Below are 18,867 nucleotides of genomic sequence, written 5' to 3' on the forward strand. Positions count from 1 at the left end.
AAATACTCATGTTAGGATATGTTAATATAGAACTGCACAATGACCTTGACAATTAGGAAATTAAAAAAATGTTTTTTGATCTCCAGTATATATATATTACTTTGGAGCTGATGGGTAACTCCGTTTTGGAATGACATCATTTGATGCTATATTTGGCATGGTGTTTAACCCCTTCACTCCTAATCTAAATCAAGAGCAAAAATATTATGTGTTATGGGAAAACATATGTTCCTCTGGATCACCAGTATAGGATTATAGATTAGACTATATGGAACTACTTCTTTTCTCGGCCTTCTACTATGATAGTGTGCAGCTTGTGGAAATGGACATGTATGTTGTTCTAATCCCACGGACGACACATGTTGCACAGGACAGGAGTTCTTGTATTATACAGATATTTTATGCACAAACTACCTGTCTGCTGGTCGAACTGCAGCATTTGTACTATATTAACTATTACAGTACCAGAAAGGACTTTTATCAGACAGGCAAGGACTGTATGCTGCAAAGACTCCCATCCTGTGCAAAGTGTGCAGCCGGCCTAAAATACATAGGGGGAGATTTTTTATCATATGTCTCTTAGAGCAGAACTATTCTAGTTGCCAGTGACAACCAATCAGAGCTCAGCTTTCATTTCCCCACAGCTGAATATAAAATTAAAGCTGAGATGTGATTGGTTTCCATGGGCAACTAGAAAACTTGATGATAAATCTCCCCCATAGGGGAGCTTTTAAAGCTTTGTCAGCAGCACCAAAGACCTCCTGCATTGTGTCCTCTCTTTCCTGCACATTTACATATGGGTGTCTATACCTTGTGGCACCTATTTGAACTACTTGCCTACTACAGTGCTGTGAATTGTACTGTCACTATCTATTAATTGTGTCAGTTATGACACATTGAAACAGCTACTGTTAAAAAAAAAAAGAAAATCCAATTTATTATAACTTCCTGTCTTTTCCCTGAGGAAAAGTCGTATACTCATTAGCTACTGGTCACAGGACATGTTGGCATGGCTCCGTGTATCTTCCTTGCTTCCTGCTACCTAATTGATTTGGGACAATATGTGATGGCCTCACACCATAATGTTACATTCCCATAATGATTTCTCTTTCCATTTCTTCTTGCAGTACACTGTATATCCCCATCTTGTTCTTACCCTGCTTATTTTTGTCTATTACAAATATGCGAATCCTTCCCGCGATATACCTCTGAGAGAAAACAAGTGACAAACGTTATTTGTCATACTTGGTTTAGAGCACCAAAACATAACAGATGTTCCAAGGCCAAATCCATTGCTAAACATATTCATATTAGGATTTTATTAGGAGAATAGCAGATTATGCCGTAATTTAATCTGGTTTGCAAATGACTCAGCTACTGAGTGATCTTGTTAAAGTATAAAAATACCACAGGTTTGTTCCTAAAGTACAAGGGAATATGAAATGGCAGCAGGGTTTTTTGACTTTGCTTGATTCAAATGTGATAAAGTGAGCGCCCCCTCTGGTGGAAATGACAGCGTCCTAAATGAACCAACAATTATTAATCAATCACCGTGATTAGGCTGTGACTCATGTTAATCTCTTGTAGGTTTTATCAAAGTCTACAGGATATGAAAGCCTAAAAAAATATAATTGGAGTGCCATTTGCCTCGGCATGTCATGTCATTTGAATTTTCTTTGAATTGACAGAGTTAATTCCTTTATTGCAGGATTTCATTGTTGTTTAGCATTGAAAACCGCCTTGGGGGAATTTATTAAGACTTGGTTTCCTACTTGGACACCACATATTCCATGATTTATTTGTTTGGTCTTATTTCAGCTACAGCGCTAGAGGAGCACCCCATCTAATTTTGCTAAAACAAGGGATGTTGCAGAATTTGAAAGTCCAAAGATTTTCCATGTGATAGCACATTGCTAAGAAATATGACAGCCAGGAGATCTTCAGCAACAAGGCTGTAGCGCTAAAGATAGAGTTGTTGATTCGAATTTTTCATCTGTATCATAGTTCCATTTGCTTGATTTCGTTTCAAGGGATTTTTCCTTCAGCATTCTTTGACTAGAGTGCAACCCCTGTTATCTAAAACTAGAATTGGTGAGGCTTTCATGACTACTGTGGCATGGAATCATCACCATTTCATGTCCGGCTGCTCCAATCGAATGAAGCACTGGATGTAGATGACGGCTTTGTTTTTAATTTTATCTCTTCTATGCCAAACAAGGGGTTTTACGCTTGGCTTGAAATTTCTAGTTCTAGAATTTCTTGCTATTTCTTTAAGAGGACCTGTCACCTCGAAAAAATGCACTAGGAGCTGCTTACTAAAGTAAACAGCTCCTTAGTGCTACAGCATATGCCGCAGTGTTACACTGCTAGCGTTATCAGAAACCTCTGATAACACTAACAAACACTGTAGAACTGTACAATCGAAAACGCCGGACCGTGCTGTAAGTGGTCGAGCGTATTCATGAGGGGGTGAGGATAAGGGCGGTGACTGCCGCGAAAAGCTAGGCAGTCACTGCCGGCCTATAGTGTAGGAGGGCAATCCAGGGGAGAGGCAGCGCCTCGGACCGTCCCCTTATGAATACGTCCCAACCGCTTACAGCGCAGACCGGCTTTTTTAATTGTACAGCGTGGAAGCGTTTATTAGCGTTTCCGATAACGCTAGCAGTGTAACACTGCGGCATATGCTGTAGCACTAAGAAGCTGCTTACTTTAGTAAGCAGCTCCTACTGCAGTTTTTAGAGGTGACAGGTCCTCTTTAAGCATTATATTAAAGGGGTTGTCCACTTTCAGCAAATTATTGATATTGTTTGTGTAATGAAAAGTTATACAACTTTTCAATATACTTTCTGTATCAATTCCTCGCGGTTTTCTAGATCTTGGCTTGCTGTTCTGCTATAGAAAGCTTCTATGTTTTCTCCCAGTGGATAGAAATCTGTCCATGGTCATGTGATGGACACGCAGGTGCATGAGTCGTTAGTATCACGTGGCTCTGATAACTCTGGATGATAACAACTCCTGCACCTGCCTGTCCATCACAAGACCATGGACCGATTTCTATCCACTGGAAGTAACACAGAAGCTTTCTATAGCAGAACATTACACAAACAATATCAATTTTTTGCTGAAAGTGGACAACCCCTTTGAAGGAATCTGTTCATCTCTGTGTCTTTTATTGTAGAATAAAATGTTACTTATGTACCAAACATTCAATTGCAATGTTAGGCAGATTAGACCAAATATGCAACAGATATTAAAGAAGGAATTGGAGATTGCTTTTTTTTTTTACGCTATTTTTACACGTAGTTCTCTTTTTCTCTATAAATGTTCTAATGTGCAATTTATGAAAGTACTGCTCCATCCTTAGAATAAATGAGATGTGCAGTTTAATATTTCTGACTGTATTTGAAGGGCAGGCTTCATGGACCCTGATTATAATGTTCAAGCTGTAAGCGAGTCTTACTTTCTCAGTGAATGAGACTTCTCAGACCCGTAACCCTTCGGATAGGCGTGACTGTATGGATAAATTGAACAACAATTACTCTCCACTGGTCTTTAATAACTCAGGAAGATGATGCTGTGGATGAGTCACAAAGGTCTAATGGCTCTTAGTGCTGCTGGAAGACCAAAAAAAGAGGAACTTTTTTCACAATAACCACATAAATGGTCACAGTAAATATCAATGGTAATTTGTTTCATTTCAGCTATTTCATTCAACTTTCTATAAAATAAAGGGAAGCAAGATGCAGAAAAGCAAGTAAGTGACCTTCCCTTTCAATTATAAAAAATACCCATTATTTTGTTTGTTCTGAAGATGGGGAATGGCAAAGCTGAATGCCAACACTTATCTGACAAAGGCCGTGGCTGAATCACTTGACACTAATTGAGTATACAACACGGGGTATCACATAGAGCAGCGCTCCACATTTTCCACATTCTTGCAATGATTAATAAGAAGTAATACGCAGAAAATAGGTGAATTTTGATGATGTTTCCACCGCGACCACGTCAGCATAGAATGTAGCACTCCCACTTTTCTGGTGTAGGAAAACATTGTCCTTTATTAGGGATTTGACAATATATAAAGTTCCTAAAATGCCCTTGTTTACTAAAGGTGACACAGAGCCCCAGGGATGCGAGGGCTTTCCACTTGTTATGTAAGCCGAATAGAGCTAATTTTACAGTATAACCTTTAAGGTCTTATGTTTCTGTTCACATTTTGTTTTCTAATTTCCTCCAACTCCAGGAAAGCTTGAACTGAACATATACCATTTATTTTTATGTTTCCCTTACTTGAAGAAGAATGTAGTCTGCTTTGCTTTTGCATTCAGCGCTATATACCGTGTTTCTCTTAAAATAAGACTGTGTGTAATATAAATTTTTGCTTCTAAGGATGCATCGGTCTTATCTTCATAGGATGTCTTATTTTTCTATGAACAAATATTCACCTTTATTGTTGAACAAAAAAAAAACAACTCAACATTTATTAATATGCTGTAGTCAAACCATCGCACAAGTATCACCAGCCAACCTCTGAATTCCATCGAGATTTTCTTATGACTCTATTTCCACGTACAAGAATATATGATAGATTTAACAATCCAGTATTTAAAAAAGCAAGATTTTTTATTTAAACATCAACATGGGAATAACTTTTGGAACAGCCTGTCCATACACTGAATTCCATCAAAAATGGATGAACAAAAAACATTTTATTCATAGTTCTATCATCATCTTAAGAAACATCCTCAGAACTCTCCAAACCCAGAATTTCATGTTGAATTTCTTGTGACTCCATTTCTTATACAGTCATTGGCCCCAATCTTTTATGTTTAGCACTTTCCTTAAATGAGCCCTTCTTGTCAGCACTTCCTTAGGTAGCTGCTTGTAGCGCATTTACAGCTTAACTGTCAGTGATTTTATCCCTTGATTTCTTCACCCATGTTACAACCTCTTGCAGCGATTAAAATATCGAATACTAATGTATGGCATGGGGGGACTGTTTCAATGACCACCGCTAAGTCTTATTTTCAGGGGAGCTTGAAAAAAATTGCACTATGTCTTATTTTTGCGTGGTGTAATGCACATCATATGCATTTTACAGTAATATACACTAAACGACTATACATTGGTCAAATTTGGAGACTCTTATCCAGGTTTTACATTGTATACTTTCAATGGTATAAAGGGTGCAACATTCCTCTAATGATAATCCTTGAATGGTAGGGTACATGCACGAGAGTCCTGACCTTTTTGGGAACCTATAAACCAACCCACCAATGTCCTACCCAAGCCAATTCTTACTAATCTGCTTGTTTAGTGATGGAGAGTAAGTTTCCACTTCACAGGTCTATTCCAGGAGACCTCAGTAGGAGGACCTCTGACCTTGTGGTTGTCTGGTGAGATATAAGGAGTGGCAGCCTAAATGGAATGGCAGTCTTCACCAGATTTCTTGCTTAGGGTCCGCCACCTACCATAAACCTGGTGATCATTACTAGGAATGCAACGTCTTGTAATAGACTTTGTATGTTACCGCAAACCAAATAAACTCATATTTAAACATTCTGCTTAAAGGGTTATTCCAGGAATCAGCATAATTCATATACAAATGGGTCTTTAAAATATAAGCTAATATGTCTGCGCGGAGCAGACACAGGGCAGAAGATGATTGCTGGTCACATGTCCATATCACATGTCCTGCACCTGCCTGGGCAAGTCATGTGATCACCAGTATGTTTGGCTGTAGTCGGTTGATTGCAGTGCATCCAGTATAGCCAGTGTTGTGGTGATGTGCAGGGATGGCAGTTACAAACATTATTACTATGGTAACAAAGCAAGAAAGTCTGTTACATCTTCACTGGGGGCAGAGCATAAGAGGGAGGAGGAGTTACTGAGAACTAAAGGCTCTTGAGACTTGTAGTTTCCAGTGGCGGCCATCTTGATGATAACTCTGCATACTTTAGGGAGGTAAAATTTTATGAATCATAAAATCAAACTATCTAAGCTCCATTTTGTGACTAATGACATTGAGTTTTGTTATATTCATTTATTTATAGCATCATGGGTTTTTGTGTCAGATGTTCATATTCCCGGAATACCCCTTTAAGCTAAATATTTAGCTTTAAAATTACATTTTCTTGGATTGTTTTAGGAGTTAAATGTATTATGAATCCATAGGCTAAGGTTCCCACCTACCTCTAACTACAACCAGCACACACAGTAGTGTAATACCAGATGGCTGTGTACCTTCAACTGTAGAAGCAGCAAGATCTGCAAATTGTGCCAGCTTTTCATGGAATACTCATTTTGGCAAGATCAAACTCCCTTGATATCATTTCTGTTCCATTGTATAGGCCAGATTATGCAGCTTCATGCATTTGATCTGCTTTTTCGTAGCATTTGTTATTTTCTACATGATTTTAGTTATTTAGGATTCGATATGCATTTGTTAGCCGACCGGTTTTAATAGTTCACGTTTCCTTCAAAAACGAATAAAATGCAATTGCAAAATAAGATTATGCTTTTCACATCTGCCTCACACTAATATAAAGTTTTATAGTGAAATTTCAGAAATGAAGTCATACCTACATGGCTACCTGACATCATTATGGAGTCAATGCTTCTTTTCATTACTCGAATTTCTGGCAGTTACCATAGTAACCTTTGTTTTAATGCATAGAGATAGAAGCGGCAAATTTTAACTTCCCCGGGAAGTAAAATGTCACCGGATGATATTTATAGGATAACCACAGACTATAAAATGAATAGAGTACCTTGTATGGACAGTATTATTAGACAAATCTTTGTTGCAAGAAATAAAAGATTTTTCTTTTTATTATTATTGAAGACTTGGGGAAAGTGCTAGAGCTTTCCAGTATTCAGCGGTTTCTGTGGTATATTTGTGCTGTGAACCTGTAGGTTAATTGACTGGTATATGTGGTGGTACAAGTTATGGAGCTAGTGTTTCCAAGTAATGTAGCGATCAAAGCCGTCGGGTAATAATGCAGATAGTAGGTGAGTTGAACTTAAGAAAAAAGTAACATTTGTGAAAAGTAACATTTACTATTCTTTCGATTTTAAGACCTGGTCTCAGAGAACATTTAATGTCACTGACTTTGATCTATAAATAACTGTCTCCCAGAGATGCAATTTATCCACATCTATATTTCATCTTCATCTCCATTTTAAAAATAGTCCTTATTCCCAGGAGTTTTGGAATCTCTGTCTTCAATAGACATTGTAACATTTACGACTAGTTTTGAATGCACTTTGTCCTTAGCTTTCCCTAGAGATGCGTATACATCAGATTTTTTTTGTCCGAGTAATGTTCTCTTCTATGTCATTGTAATTGCTAGAGGCAAGACATGATTATAACTTGGCCATGGTGAATAGTAGTCAGGCCACATACTGTGGATTTTTTGCCTCACATACCTTCTAAACTAAAATGGGACCCCCCCATCCCAGTCTTTCTATGGATATACATAAATGACTGGAATACCCCTCCCAAGGAATTGCATATGAGAAGACACATTTTTATGTTGAGTTCCATTCAGTTGTGATGGGGAGTGTGTTCTGTCTGCAGGCCGTGTGTCCTGTAGCAAGGTTCACTAAGAAAAGATTTCAGAAGTCTCTGTTGTTGAACTTTCCAGCCACAGGGACTCTAATATGAACTTCCCTTTGGGTAGAGTTTCCAGGCATCCAATCATTGACCCAATGCAGAGCTCGATTTATTATCATATAATGGCATTACCAGCTATGGCAAGTAGGTGGTGTCCATACTAAGGAATTAATATATAATTAAAGGCAAAGGATATATTATTAAATGTAACTTCATATAGAAACCACTGTAGGCTCCAGTTGTCCATGCTTCATGAGGGAACCATCTGTCGGGCCATTACACAAGTATTTATGGAGGTAGGGGCTACCTAGGTCTTTTCTGGTAAAAGCACCAAACATCCTTGTCCTGGCCCTGAAAGGCAGTGTAATAATGACAGCTAAATGCAGCTTTGAGATAACACAGGATGACACCATTCACAATAGCTCACCTCCTTAAGCACCACACATTCTGCTTATTGTAATGCTATGGCTACATTTACTGCTCAACCAAATCTCCAGCAATAAACATAAAACCCCTGGAAAACCCTTCAGGGTCAGTTCACTCAACCGCCATCGGACACACATTTTCCGTCAGAATCCAGGTCAAAAGCTGCTGTGAGACTTTCCAATTTAAACCTCCCTCCCCTGATACCCTTTACTCCAAGCAACAACAAAAAATAGCCAGCCACCATCAATTCCATTAAGGGAATGTTTTTGCCAATTTTCCATCAAAATCTGAAGCGTGAACTGACCCTTACAGTAAAATATAAATTCACCTTTTCTATGTGTTTTCTCATAGTCCAGGAGCCTCCCCAACCCCTGTCCTGTCTGGTGAAGGTTATAAAGATGCGCCCCTAGACATCACCCAAGTTTTAAGTTAAGCAGACTGAAAAGCAGCTTAGGCAAGATCTATCCATTTTAGTATTATGCCCCCAAATCTGCTGATACTAAAAAGTGACTATCCTAATCTAATACTTACCCCACTTTTAAAAATAAAATTTCAATGATCCATAATTTATATACATATGTTAAAATTGCAATAAAGGGAGTTCACTTCTATTGTACAGTGATTTTGGCAGTATGACCGTTAAAATTGCAGTGATTCTGCCAAACAATGATGGAAGTAAGGGCGTCCAGCCATGTAAAATGCCTATTAGTTCTGTGTACTATGAGTCATCCTTAACGGGATACAAGCCAAGGAGCAGTTTTATAAAGTATGTTTTATGTATATTACGAGTGAACATTATTGCAGATGAAAATATGACAGAAGAAGGGAATTGTTAAGAGCCTCAGCTTTCCAAGTTATTTACTAAGAGATGAGACAGCTCACTAAATGCTCCAAGTAATGACTGCGCTAATATGCAGGCAGTATAGATGGAACATCATTAGAATAAATGAACACTGGAAAAATTGTCATCTCTAAAGTGATTTTACTTTTTGAGCATTAAAAATACAGTTGAAACCAGAAGTTTACAGACACTATATAAAAAGACACTTATGTATGGTTTTTCTCACTGACATGAAATCAGAATAAACCTTTCCTGTTTTAGTTAAATCTAGATTTATATTTGCCTAATTCCATAAAAATTAGATTTTAGGCCATTTTATGACGTTCTGTAAAGTCAAAAGTTTACATAGATTTTATTAGTTTTTGGTACCATTGGCCTTAATCTGTTTGACTTGGGTCAAATGTTTTGGATGGCCTTCCACAAGTTTCTTGAAGGAGCTGGTGTTAACAAGCCATATGTGTAGCCCACCTTGCAGGCATATGGAGACTTACAGCCATTGAGGCGGGGATTCTGGGAAATATGATAATATTTTTTCCAGGGAATAATAAGAAGCACAGACCTCTGGAGATCACTGGGCTCTTCTTTTGTCTGTTTTCTAAATCATAAAACAGGCCGGGAGACGGCTGGTACTGAGGCAGAAATTGCACCTAAGGATGACCCAGACTTGTGCAAGTCCACAATTCTCCTGCTGAAATCTTTTCTGATTTCTTTAGACTTTCCTATGAAGTCAAATAACTTCACACAAGATACAGGTGGCTACTGCTCCTCATATCATTACATCTGTCTTTTGACCTCCATCAAATCACGTATAATGGGCTTGTTTAAAGACAAAATAAGCACAGGAAGGGCAAAAACAAAAACCAGCACCTCCCCTGTTATGTCTTAGTGTGGATGAATAAAGAGATTTAAATCAGGACTTGCAACAAAGGGGGTGAATGTCTTTCTACTCCTGTGACTGTATTTCACAGAGAAGCAGTGTGTTTCAGGTGTGCCTAAAAATACATCCACAAGTCTCTAATTGCCTCAGAAGTAGCCAATAAACCTGAATCAGAAGCGTGTAAAGACATGGCATCATCACATGGGCTGTCCCAAATAGTTTTTAGGCATGGTAATCTTAGTGTGTGTAATCTTTTGACTATTAAAATATGCCATAAAAAAATATCTTTCTCTATTTAAACTGCCATTTGTTAAATATAAATAATTCTGGTAATTCTAATTGACCGGAACCAGGAAAGGTTTATTTTGATTTTGTGTCAGATAAGGAGAAACACTTGGATATGTGACTTTTTATATAGCGTATGAAAACTTCTGGTTTCATTTCACTTCTGGCAACTTTTCCTTTGCTGTTTCCCAAGCAAGGCTTGTGTCCCCAGTTCTGGTCTGAAAGCAGTGGTGAATGGACCACCAGTGCACGAGCTGGAACATGGACTGAAGAAGTGTAAGTCTACTTTTCTTTTGCTAACCATTCCCTGGCACATGTAATTGTCAAGGATTCCTTGAAAACCCCTTTAAGGTTTACTTAAACCTAGACAGTCATCCTCTGTCAGCTGCCTAAAGAACCGGTATGTTATGTTGACATCTGCACTCAGACCTTGGTCCATGCAGCAATCATTGGGGGGGGGATTTCTCATACTAGACACATGTATGATAAATGAGGGCCTTCTTCTCCATTAAAAGATGCTACATTAGAAGAGCAGTGTAAAACAATAAAACAGAAATAGCTTCAATTTTCTCTATATAATAGGTTTAAAAATGTGCACAGTATCATGGCTAGCTTTTTGGCAATTATTTTGCATAATTTTATTCCTAAAGTGACAAATGGTAAAAGAACAACGTTACCTTTCTGCCTCTTATTTTTTAGTTTTAAATAAACTTAAAAAAAAGATAAAGAACAATGTAAAAAATAGAGAAGAGAGTAAATTTTCACCACTAACTTACACCTGACACCTGACTTACAGACAGCCCCAAATTAAAGGCGGAACCCTCTACCCACTGTGACGTCTGGAGAAGCTCTCTGGATGCTTTAGTATAGTCCCAGATTGCAATGATCAGCTCTAAGGTGTCTGTAATGAAGCTTTATTGATAATCATTGGACCAATTACAGGCAGTCCCCGGGTTACGTACAAGATAGGGTCCGGAGATTTGTTCTTAGGTTGAATTTGTATGTAAGTCGAAACTGTATATTTTATAATTGTAGATCCAGACCAAAAAAAATTTTGGCCCCAGTGACAATTGGAGTTTAAACATTTTTTGCTGTAATGGGACCAAGGATTATCAATAAAGCTTTATTACAGACACCTTACAGCTGATCATTGCAATCTGGGACTATAGTAAAGCATTCAGAAAGCTTCACTAGAGGTCAAAGGGGTCTGTCTGTAACTATGGGTTGTCTGTAAGTCGGGTGTCCTTAAGTAGGGGACCGCCTGTACAGCAAAAAAATGTGAAACACCAATTGTCACTGGGAAAATTTTTTTTTTTGTCTGGATCTACCATTATAAAATATACAGTTCCGACTTACATACAAATTCAACTTAAGAACAAATCTACATAACCTATCTTGTATGTAACCCGGGGACTACCTGTACTTGTACTTTCTGGAAAGACTTTTTGATTTTAGAAATAATCTAATCTGCAGAAATGTTTTCTTGATTCTGTGTAACAGCAGATGTGCTGCGGCTTATTGTATTCAGATATTTTCTGTAATTCCTATATTCAGGGACTGAAGCCCCCTACACACAATGTGTTATCCTGACACTCTTGTCAGGTAGAGGGTGCCAGGTCCTGGACGCTGCCCAGTTCTGCTGATTTGCTTCATTATAACTAGCGTTTGACCTTTTCATTGCTTTCTATGAAATCTGCGCTCCACTTGATTATGTAATGGGGATTGCTCATCCACTATGTCTCCACAAAACAAGTGCTAATTATAAAAGGCTTTCATCTGTCTATTTCTTGGGTTCTGAGCACTGATTATCAACTGAAGACTCATATTGTGAGAGAATTTTAATATAAACAGGTTTTTATATTCCGTATTCAACATAGTATTTTTTTTCTCTAAAACACTCTTAGTTGTGTTAACTGTTAGTGCTGCAGCTTGTTTTTTTTGCAGAATTTAATGGTACCATTTTGGGTACATGTAACATATTGATTACATTTTTATTAACTCTATCATGAGAATTTAGAAAAACTGCATTATTCACTGTGCAGCATATATAACATGAAATCCTTATTCTATAGGTTTTCCCCCTTACTTCCTCCATACATTCCGGGACATGCATCCAACAACAAAAGCATTGGGTAAATTGAAATCCTCAATCTAACCCCCAACCTTATTTTACCTGGCATTTACCACCAGAGCGAAGTCTAGACATCCCCATAAACAGGCGGTCCCCTACTTAAGGACACCCGAATTACAGACAACCCATAGTTACAGATGGACCCCTCTGACCTCTGGTGAAGCTCTCTGAATGCTTTACTATAGTCCCAGACTGCAATAATTAGCTGTAAAGTGTCTGTAATGAAGCTTTATTGATAATCCTTGGTCCCATTACAGCAAAAAATGCATAAACTCTAATTGTCACTCGGGCTAAATTTTTTTTGTCTAAATCTACAATTATAAAATATACAGTTTCGACTTACATACAAATTCAACTTAAGAACAAACCTCCGGACCCTATCTTGTACGTAACCCGGGGACTGTCTGTACTTTAGATGGTTGGTCAATCCAACCAAAATTAGCCAGTTTGGCCAACATTAATATAATCTTAGTAACCAAAAGATATCAAAGGACATGCAAAACATGTCTTTTTTTGGCAGTTGATAGTTTCTATTACGGTAATTTTCATTGGAACTCAGACTTATGCTAAAGTGTATATGGTTCCATTCTATGTTTTTCCTTTTCTTTTTTTGCAAATATGTGAGGACATACTGTTGGGAAATATTACAAATGTATGTAATCAATTATTTAGTCTTTTTTTTTTTTTAGTTTCAACAAAATGTTATTGTTTGAGAAGCACAATAATGCCTTACACTAAAACAAGGCCAAACATAAACCCCTCACAGGAAGAATGTACATAAATCAGTCTTGTCTGATACATATAGCAGACGTTTATTGTTCCATATACAAATTTAGAGATGTAAGAGTGGATTAGTTTGAATGTTTTCACAGGGACAGGGATGTGATGGGGAGTGATCGAAAAAGATATAAAATCCTTGGTAGGTCACCATTTTTATTTGTGTGAATATGACCCGGCCAGGAAGGGGAACATTTAGACCAGTTGTTTAAATCTGCTTGCAATTGTTGGGGAGCAGTTCTATGGGGAGCAGTTCCAGCAGAATAAGGCTACATTAACACGATGTCTGCCCAACGTACCGTAGCACGGCGGGCACACGTTAGCCCTGGGGAGAGGAGGAGGGGGTGAACGCTGCTCACACCCGCCCCTCTCCATAGTGATTCCATAGTGGACTCCAGTGAGTCCATTGCCGTCTATATACGCCCCCCATACGGTTGTGTGAATGAGGCCTAACATCAATTTATGAGTCATTAGACGCACTCCCAGGTATGTTATGTAGTTTGGTTGTTAAATATGCAAAAATGTGGCAAGAACTGCCATCAAGTCCATATGAAATGGGACCCACACCATGAGTACTAAATTATTTGCACAAAAACAGAGTGGTGTGTAACAAATGTCCACATATAAGCCAAAATGTAGCTCAAAAATATACAATTTTTATTAAACAAAAACACCATAAAAACACTTAAAAAAGGCATGTACACATAACATGCTACATCAGGGTTTGGTTATGATAAAACCAAAAATGTACCCCTCCACAATATCCCCATAACAATAAGGTTGCAACAGCAAAAAAGTGCTCATGGATCATGTATAAGCAGCAGTGCTATTGAAAAAGATACATGCGGGTAATACATAAAGGCTGAAATGAGCCCGATATCCACAGAGTCATAATAGCACTGGTATGTGCTCCTATTACCTAATTGCTGGCCTGCAACAGGGGGTAGAGGGGGTAGAGTGGGCTAGAGCCCCACGCGTATCGCCACATCCGTGGGAGGTTCGCGGCAGCGGCAACAGACTCGCGAGATCTGTGTGGCCCGCGCGTGCGCAGTTCCCCCGCAATGGAGGTGGAGGTGCGGGGGTAGCTGCGCATGCGCGGGACCGCGCGGACGACGTGGGAGGTTCGCGGCAGCGGCAACAGTGATTACAGGTGCATACTAATGAAACACTGCCATAGGCTGATCAGCTGAATGACTTTTGTATATATACCTTCACACTAGCAACACCTCATTACCCCTGAGGAAGCCACGGATGTGGCGATACGCGTGGGGCTCTAGCCCACTCTACCCCCTGTTGCAGGCCAGCAATTAGGTAATAGGAGCACATACCAGTGCTATTATGAATCTGTGGATATCGGGCTCATTTCAGCCTTTATGTATTACCCGCATGTATCTTTTTCAATAGCACTGCTGCTTATACATGATCCATGAGCACTTTTTTGCTGTTGCAACCTTATTGTTATGGGGATATTGTGGAGGGGTACATTTTTGGTTTTATCATAACCAAACCCTGATGTAGCATGTTATGTGTACATGCCTTTTTTAAGTGTTTTTATGGTGTTTTTGTAAAATAATGTAGTTTGGTTGTGTCCTAGGTGTAATGTGTAAGCAGAGGGCTTCTGATTTGTCCATAAACAGTGTTAAAGCTGTTAAAAGAGTTACATGGAGGGAGGTTATGGACAGGAGTAAGTCATCCACAAAAAAGGCTTTGTAGGTGTCATGTGTTGTTTTAAAACCCTGAATATCAGGGTTGGCTTGTATCGCTTCAGCCAGTTGCTCTATTTAGTAATTTTTAAAAAATGATTGTTTTATGTTTTTAATTCTGCACGTGATAAAATGTGAATGATCTATCTTGGAGGAAATCTTGATTTGTTCATCAAATTGCAGTTTACAACTGGAGCACCATAAAATAAATCAATACTGTGGATTCTTTTTCCATGCGAGCAATGCAAGAAGGACGGTTTATACGAAGTTATGAAAACATTGTATACATTTCTGAGTTTAAGATATTCATAGTTTTATTCAAAGTCATCATTATTAGATCTCTAGGGCTCCAACACCCGTAACCCGCACTGATAAACATTGGAGAAGAAGCACAGCTGTGGGGAAACAAGCCTTGGTCCGAAGTGTTTGCCAATTACTTATTCTCCTTCTCCTGTTGTCCAGTGAGTCCTGAAGGGAATCGCCCATTAGTAAAATCTGTATACGGTTAGACAACAGTCAACAAGTTCCAGCCATATCTTTGAAATGTAGTTTTTTTTAAAGTGATTTAAGTGAATGTATTTTACATCCCAGATCTTATTGTCATAATTTGAAGTCAGTCTTACCACTAAAAATGGAAACTATAAGTAAAAGTTTACTTTGAGTTTTTCATTTAGTTTTTATTGACTTTTTCACTTAACTATAACAGTACAGTCAGTCCCAGGGTTACGTACAGTATAGGCTCTGTAGGTTTGTTTTTAAGTTGAATCTGTATGTAAGTTGGAACTGTATATTTTATTGTAACTCCAGCCAAAATCTTTTAGGTCGCTGTGACAATTGGATTTTAAAAATTTTGGGTTGTCGTATGAACCCGGATTAACAATAAAGCTTAATTGCAGACACCTTTGATAACTGTTACAGCTGATCATTGTAGCCTAGGGCTAAAGTACAGTAAATTACCTACATCCAAAGGTCCGTTTGTAACTAGGGGTCATCTGTAAGTCGGGTGTTCTTAAGTAGGGGACTGCCTGTACAGCAATACTACATTGCCAAAATAGTACACAGCCCTCACCCATATAACCTTTCCCATGTCCGTCTTCGAAAAAAAATGGTAATTATATAAATAGAAAAAACTCTACACTAAATGCAGTTTGCACTACTCTTAGTAAATGTTCCCCACTTTGTCTAACCCTAACCCCCTGCTACCATGATGCAGAGACTGAGTGCCAATGGCCTTAAATGGCAGTTAGGGATCCAATGAAGGAGTTGAAACCTGCCTACAGTTATTCCAATTATGTCAATATTTCATCAACAGCATAATACACTGCACTATATTTGTATTGCTGTGTATTATACAAGTGATCAAATTATTGTATATCAGTGTCCACGTGTAGGACTGAAAAATGGCAAAATAAAATCTTTAACGTTTTCCAAAAGAAAAGATACACAAGCAACATAGGCACCCTAAAAAAATAATGTTATGTACCAACTTATACAAGTATCATTGTAAATATTACTCGAATGGAGCACTTTAAAGTGAAAAAAAAAAAAAAAAAATAGAATTGATGCATACATTTATTATAAATGTAAAATTTTGTGATGGCACCAAAAAATCGCTTGGGCCATAAAAGGGCTGTGTCATGAATACAAGCTCTCAAGTATGATTCCTTTCATTTCAAGTTACAGTAATAATTCTACTGATTAGAACCTTTTAAGGAGTTGTGTTAAGCAGTAAAAGTACACAAAGTGATTGGCGCCCCCTGCTGTTACCTCACACTGGTCTCTGTATGCCAGTACAACAAAGCTGCATGGGATGTAAACTCACTGCTCAGTCAGACCTATCCCAGTTTATACAGGATTAAATAATACACATGTACAGTGCTACGGAAGGCTTTAAGGGACATTCCTATACAATAGTATAAATCTGTCAATCTTGTAGACCTCTGAAGCTGTTTATCGCCATGGCTATTGATTTAGATGAAGGGCATTTACTGTAATTGTAGTAAATAGCAACAGGTTTTCATGGATTCCTAATTAGAGATGAATGAATCACTCCATTGAATCATTGTTGGTAAATATGTATTTTCATTACAGTTAATTCTACATGTAGATGATATTCATCCTAATGGCACAAAACCTGATATTTCTTTTTTTTTAGTTTTCACAAACAGCCCAAAATAATTGGGACCCCAGAGGAGACTTCTGGGTAGAACTATGAATGTTTACTCCAAGGATCTGCTTATTGTTCTAGCAATACAAGGGTAACAGCTGACAAATCCACATGGACTCAGGGTTCCCGTTTCAGCTCAGTTTTGTTTTTCTTTCCTTCAGTTTTAAATATCAGATATGTAAGAATTGTTCTGTTCACTGGGAACACCTGGGAAGTTTTTCAATTGGCTGCGTCGTTGCTGCACTGGGTTAGCAATGGGGGAGATAGAACTGGCTGGCATCCAACACTTAAATCAGTTTATAGATAAAATAGCTGCCCAGGCTTGTACTGCATGCTTTCCAACACAATGGAGCCGATCAAGTACAATGTGTAGTCTGGCAAAATGGAATTCAAGTCTTTTCAAAAATTAGACTTTACAAAAAAATGACAATTCTTCAAGTTTCTAACCTTCTAAAATCCTTCTGCTCCATCCCACATGAATAAAACTTGCTTGGAAAGAAACTTTACCTTAAGGTACCCTTTACCTATTCACAGAAACATTACATGAAATCTGCCAACTCCCAAATCGCCCCACAAGTGAAATCAGCATTGTGTAGGGCACTTTATAAGTTTTCCAGCGTTACTTTTATGTTTCCCAGTGATTCCGTTCTTGTCTGTATGCAAATTAAATGGCAGATCGCTGGTAAACAGAAATATTGGGGCATATTTACTTACCCGTCCTGTCTAAATCCCCGAGGTGCGTTGTCCAAGGACTCGGAGCTGCCGCAATTTCCTGCATGTGTTGCTTCCCGCTGAGGTCCGCCAGAGTACACCTTCTTCTTCCCAGTGTATGTGAGCGCATGTCATGCGACACAATTTGAAATCCTGCGCGCTGTCTGAATCCGTTGGATTGTCCGACGGGTCACCCCCTGATTTGTGTCGCATGAAAACCAGCGCCAAAATTCGATCGTGTGCGCCAAAAAACCCAGTTAAATGCGGCTCAAAACAGTAAAAGTCTGGAAACCTGACGAAAATGCGGTCCGCGGAACCTTAGTAAATATGCCCCATTATCTCTGAAAATCTGAGAAAGTGTCCTATACAATGCTGGTTTTACTCTCACAGTGACCAGAGAATCTTTGTACAATGGATGTGTCACAAAAATGCATTCAGCCAAGGGTTGAAGTAAGGAAAACACATCTAACAGGATGTACTAAAAACTTTTGTATAGACAGAATGAATATCAGCAAAAGTGGATGACTACTATAATCTGTCTATAGTTTTGCACTCTTTTGGGGTCGACAACTGATTGATAAAGTTCCATAGGATAGAAATATGTTAATGTTTATTCCTATTGCTCCCAATGCCTAAAGACGACTGTGAATTAAAAATTTTGTAGGACCATAAACTGGTGCCTACTGTTTAATTTCTCTATATGTATCTCTTTAAAAGAATCTCACAATACAGTTTGACCGTTACATAAATAGCTCGGCCATCATGTTCTTTTCTGTCTCATGACTATAATTTTCCATATGGCAGAAAATCTATACGATTTTTGGCAGTACTTTTGTTGGCTTATCAAAATAGGAAAGTGAATTTCCTAATGACTGGACGCTTCAGTAGTAATAAAATGTGAAGTCGTCATTCACAGTCTGACAGCAAAAATTCTGTTTCATGACCATCTGTTGGAAAACCAAGATTCATTTTTATTTGTCTCAATAATTAGTGGTTAAAATTCTGAAGCCTCAATTGGAAAATCCTCCATAAATAAATGTATCTAATAAATTAAAAAAAAATGTGTAAGCTTTGTTGCAATTTTGACAGATCAGCTTTTATATTTTGATTTATTATTGGACCCCATAAATAGTAAAAGGCATGTAGGTTGTTACAGGAGATGAATGTATCCAGAATAAGAGTAATATATTTAAGGGGTTGTCTTATCCCAGAGACTTTATACTTTATACGGAAGTTGCTGATATTGCAGTTTGACCACTAATAGCCAGATGCCTGCCCTACAGCAGACTCTGCAGGGGAAAAATATGTTATTAAAAAAAGATCCCTCCACAAGC

The 18,867-nt window shown here is 38.3% G+C and overlaps 1 protein-coding gene across 12 annotated transcripts in view; it reads left to right on the forward strand.

The window, feature by feature from the left end:
- CDKL5 (cyclin dependent kinase like 5) overlaps positions 1-18,867 on the forward strand; it is a 193,887-nt gene that overhangs the window by 67,309 nt on the left and 107,711 nt on the right. Inside the window, exon 3 of one of the 12 annotated variants that reach the window (XM_072137929.1) lies at positions 3,702-3,754. The exons of the other annotated variants lie outside the window; for them this stretch is intronic. The gene's annotated coding sequence lies outside the window, so the exon portion shown is untranslated. The remainder of the gene's footprint in view (positions 1-3,701; positions 3,755-18,867) is intronic. 12 annotated transcript variants of the gene reach the window in all.

Source organism: Engystomops pustulosus, chromosome 2 (genome assembly GCF_040894005.1).
Source record: "Engystomops pustulosus chromosome 2, aEngPut4.maternal, whole genome shotgun sequence".
NCBI lineage: Eukaryota > Metazoa > Chordata > Amphibia > Anura > Leptodactylidae > Engystomops > Engystomops pustulosus.